This window comes from Rhinopithecus bieti, unplaced genomic scaffold, assembly GCF_001698545.2.
Source record: "Rhinopithecus bieti isolate Rb0 unplaced genomic scaffold, ASM169854v2 scaffold_39746, whole genome shotgun sequence".
NCBI classification, from domain to species: domain Eukaryota; kingdom Metazoa; phylum Chordata; class Mammalia; order Primates; family Cercopithecidae; genus Rhinopithecus; species Rhinopithecus bieti.
This window is the reverse complement of record NW_016816960.1, coordinates 555,527-560,774: the sequence shown is the minus strand read 5'-3', so window position 1 is coordinate 560,774 and position 5,248 is coordinate 555,527.

The window sequence follows — 5,248 nt, the reverse complement described above, 5'->3', positions numbered from 1 at the left end:
GCCGGGCGCGGTGGCTCAAGCCTGTAATCCCAGCACTTTGGGAGGCCGAGACGGGCGGATCACGAGGTCAGGAGATCGAGACCATCCTGGCTAACACAGTGAAACCCCGTCTCTACTAAAAAAATACAAAAAAACTAGCCAGGCGAGGTGGCGGGTGCCTGTAGTCCCCAGCTACTTGGGAGGCTGAGGCAGGAGAATGGCGTAAACCCGGGAGGCGGAGCTTGCAGTGAGCTGAGATCCGGCCACTGCACTCCAGCCTGGGTGACAGAGCGAGACTCCGTCTCAAAAAAAAAAAAAAAAAGAAGTGGCCAGGCACTGTGGCTCATGCCTGTAATCACAGCACTTTGAGAGGCTGAGGCAGGTTGATCACCTGAGGTCAGGAGTTTGAGACCAGCCTGACCAACATGGTAAAATCCTGTCTCTACAAAAATACAACAATTAGGCCAGGAGCAGTGGCTTACACCTGTAATCCCACATTTTGGGAGGCCGAGGCGGGCTGATCACCCAAGGTCAGGAGTTCAAGAGCAGCCTGCCCAACGTGACGAAACCCCATCTCTACTAAAAAATACAAAAAAATTAGCCAGGCATGGTGATGGGCACCTGTAATCCCAGCTACTCGGTAGGGTGAGGCAGGAAGAGTTGCTTGAACCTGGGAGGTGGAGGTTGCAGTGGGCTGAGATTGTGCCACTCCACTCCAGCCTGGGCAACAGAGCAAGACTACGTCTCAAAAAATATATGTATAAAAGTTACCTGGGCACAGTGGCATGTACCTGTAATCCCAGCTACTTGGGAGGCTGAGACAGGAGAATCGAAGAATCACTTGAACCCAGGAGGCAGAGGCTGCAGTGAGCCAAGATCAGGCCACTACACTCCAGCCTGGGCAACAGAGCGAGACTCCCACTCAAAAAAAAAGTATATAAATAATTCATTTCCTCATCAAACTTTCCACTTATTTTTGTCACACAAACTCAAACCGTTCCAAACTTGAGTAAATGCATATTTGTAAATTTTTCTCTCACAGTGATTTGGCTGCCATTATTTTCAATATGTTTATTTGTTTTCTTAGTTCTCCAGATATACCCAGTCTCCATGCTGAGTTACCCTCCTACGTAGCTACTCTCCAACCAGCCTTCCCAACATGCCATGCTAGTCCACCCTAAATATGCTTAGACATGCCTTGCTCTCTCCAATCGAATGACTTTAGGACTGAATTATTTGAGAAGGGATGATAGAGGATTAGGAAAGATAAAAATGTCATTGACTGGGCACAGTGGCTTACTCCTGTAATCCCAGCACTATGGGAGACTGAGGTGGGTGGTTCCCTTGAGGACAGGAGTTCAAGACCAGCCTGGCCCACATGGTGAAACCCCATCTCTAAAAATACAAAAATTAGCTGGGCATGGTAGCTTACGCCGGTAATCCCAACACTTTGGGAGGCTGAGGGCAGATCACGAGGTCAGGAGTTTGAGACCAACATGGCCAAAATGATGAAAACCTATCTCTACTAAAAATACAAAAATTAGCCAGGCATAGTGGTACGTGTCTATAATCCCAGCTACTTGGGAGGCTGAGGCAGGAGAATCACTTGAACCCAGGAGACAGAGGTTGCAGTGAGTCGAGATCATGCCACTGGATTACAGCCTGGGAGACAGAGTGAGAATCCGTCTCAAAAAATAAAAATTAGCCGGGCACGGTGGCAGGCGCCTGTAATTCCAGCTACTTGGGAAACTGAGGCTGGAGAATTGCTTGAATCCGGGAGGCAGAGGCTGCAGTGAGCTGAGATCATGCCATTGCATTCCAGCCTGGGTGTCAGAGCAAGACTTCACATCAAAAAACAAAAAAAGTCGGCCGGGCGCGGTGGCTCAAGCCTGTAATCCCAGCACTTTGGGAGGCCGAGACGGGTGGATCGCGAGGTCAGGAGATCGAGACCAACCTAGCTAACACGGCAAAACCCCGTCTCTACTAAAAAATACAAAAAACTAGCCGGGCGAGTTGGCGGGCGCCTGTAGTCCCAGCTACTTGGGAGGCTGAGGCAGGAGAATGGCGTGAACCCGGGAGGCGGAGCTTGCAGTGAGCTGAGATCCGGCCACTGCACTCCAGCCTGGGTGACAGAGCGAGACTCCGTCTCAAAAAAACAAAAAAAAAAAGCAAAAAAAACAAAAACAAAAAAAGTCACTCTTGGCCGTGTGCTGCGGCTTATGTTTGTAATCCCAGCACTTACGGAGGTTGAGGTGGGTGGATCCTTTGAGCCCAGGAGCTCCAGACCAACATGGGCATCATAGCGAAATCCCATCTCTACAAAAAATACAAAAATTAGCTGCCAGGTGTGGTGGCAAATACCTGTGGTCCCAGATACTTGGGAGAACTGCTTGAGCCTGGGAGCTCCAGCCTACAGTGAGCCATGATAGCGCCACTGCACTCCAGCTTGGGTGACAAAGGCAGACCCTTATCCAAAAAATAATAAATCTAATCAAGTCTAAATACGTACTAATATGATGGCCACAGTCAGCTGCAGATAGTCCTTTTCTTTTCTTTTTTTTTTTTCCTTTCCTGAGGCGGAGTTTCACTCTTGTTGCCCAAGCTGGAGTGCAATGGTGCATTCTCCACTCACTGCAACCTCCATCTCTCGGGTTCAAGTGATTCTTCTGCCTCAGCCTCCCAAGTAGCTGGGATTACAGGTGCCCACCACCACACCTGGCTGATTTTTCTTGTATTTTTAGTGGAGATGGGGCTTCACCATGTTGGCCAAGCTGGTCTTGAACTCCTGACCTCAGGTGATCGGCCCGCCTCGGCCTCCCAAAGTGCTGGGATTACAGGCGTTAGCCACGGCACCCAGCCTCTTTTTCTTTTTTGAAACCGAGTCTCCTTACGTTGCCCAGGCTGGAGTGCAGTGGTGTGATCTCGGCTCACTGCAGCTTTCACCTCCCAGGTTCAAGCAGTTATCCTGCCTCAGCCTCCCAAGTAGTTTAGACTATAGGCACCTACCACTACGCCCAGCTAACTTTTGTATTTTTATTAGAGACAGGGTTTCACCATGTGGGCCAGGCTGGTCTCGAATTCCTGACCTCGTGATCCACCCGGCTTTGGCATCCCAAAGTGCTAGTATTACAGGCGTGAGCCACCGTGCCCAGCTTTTCCTTTTTTTGTTTTTTGTTTTGAGACGGAGTTTCGCTCTTGTCACCCAGGTTGGAGTGTAGTGGCGCTATCTCAGCTCACTGCAACCTCTGCCTCCCAGGTTCAAGCGATTCTCATGCCTTAGCCTCCTGGGTAGCTGAGATTACAGGTACCCGCCACCATGCCCAGCTAATTTTTGTATTTTTAGTAGAGATGGGGTTTCACCATGTTGGCCAGGCTGGTCTTGAACTCCTAACCTCAAGTGATCGACTTGCCTCAGCCTCCTGAGGTCAGGAATTCGAGTCCAGCATGGCCAACATGGTGAAACCACATCTCTACTAAAAATACAAAAATTAGCCGGGGGGCGTGGTAGCAGGCACCTGTAATCCCAGCTACTCAGGAGGCTGAGGAAGGAGAATCAGTTGAACCTGGGAGATGGAGGTTGCAGTGAGCAGAGATGGTGCCATTGCACTCCAACCTGGGCAACAGAGCAAGACTCTGTCTCACAGAAAAAAAAAAAAAAAAGCTGGGCACAGTGGCTCATGCCACTTTGGGAGGCAAGGTGGGTGCATCAGCTGAGGTCAGGAGTTCGAGACCAGTCTGACCAACATAGTGAAACCCCGTCTGTATTAAAAATACCAAATTAGCCGGGCATGATGGCACATGCCTGTAATCCTACCTACTTGGGAGTGTGAAGTGGGAGAATCACTTGAACCTGGGAGGCGGAGGTTGCAGGGAGCTGAGATCCTACCATTGCAATCCAACCTGGGCAACCAAAGCGAAACTGTTTCAAAAAAAAAAAGTTACTCAAGAAGAAACAGATAATCTGACGGGGTGAATCCTCAGCCTCCCAAGTAGCTAGGACCAGAGGTGCGCACTACCACACCCAGCAAATTTTTTTTTTTTTTTTTTTTTTTTTTTTTTTTTGAGATAGAGTCTCGCTCTTTCCCCCAGGCTGGAATGCTGTGGCGCAGTCTTGGCTCACTGCAAGCTCTGCCTCCTGGGTTCATGCCATTCTCCTGCCTCAGCCTCCCCAGTAGCTGGGACTACAGGCGCCCGCCACCATGCCCGGCTAATTTTTTGTATTTTTAGTAGAGACAGTGTTTCACCGTGTTAACCACGATGGTCTTGATTTCCTGACCCCGTGATACGCCCACCTCAGCCTCCCAAAGTGCTGGGATTACAGGCGTGAACCACGGGTGCCCAGCTACGCCCGGCTAATTTTTAAATTATTTGTAGAGACAAGGTGTCACTATATTGCCCAGGCTAGTCTCAAACTCCTGGGCTCAAGTGATCTTCTCACCTCAGTCTCCCAAAGTGCTGGGATTATAGTCTTGAATCAAGGCACTCAACCTATGTTTCTGTGGGGATTTCTTTTTCTGTTTTTTGGTATTAGGGTGATACTGGCTCATAAATGAATTCATTCCTGTTTTTGAAGAGTTTGTGAATAATTGGTATTTTGCAAACATTTGGTAGAATTAAGTGATAAAGCCATCTGGACTAGGCTTTTCCTTGTGGGTAGGTTTTTGATTATTAATTTAATCTTTTTTTTTTTTTTTGAGACAGTCTCACTCTGTTACCCAGGCTGGAGTGCAGTGGTGCAATCTCGGTTCATTGCAACTTCCACCTCCTGGATTCAAGCGGCCCTCCTGCCTCAGCCTCCCAAGTAGCTAGGACTGCAGGCACACACCACCATGCCTGGCTAATTTTTGTATTTTTAGAAGAGACAGGGTTTCGCCATGTTGGCCAGGCTGGTCTCAAACTCCTACCTCAGGTGATCGGCCCACCTCAGCCTTCCAAAGTTTAGGGATTACAGGCATAAACCACCATGCCCAGCTGATTAATTCAATCTCTTTACTTCTTATAGATCTATTCATATAATCTGGGATTTTTGTTGTTGTTGTTTTGTTGTTGTTGTTGTTCTTTTTGAGATGGAGTCTCCATCTGTTGCCAGGCTGGAGTGCAAAGTTGCTATCTCGGCTCACTGCAGCCTCCACCTCCCGGGTTCGAGTGATTCTCCGGCCTCAGCCTCCAGGATAGCTGTGATTACAGGCGCATGCCACCGTGCCTGGCTAATTTTTCTTTTCTTTTTTTTTTTTTTTGAGATGGAGTTTCACTCTTGTTGCCCAGGCTG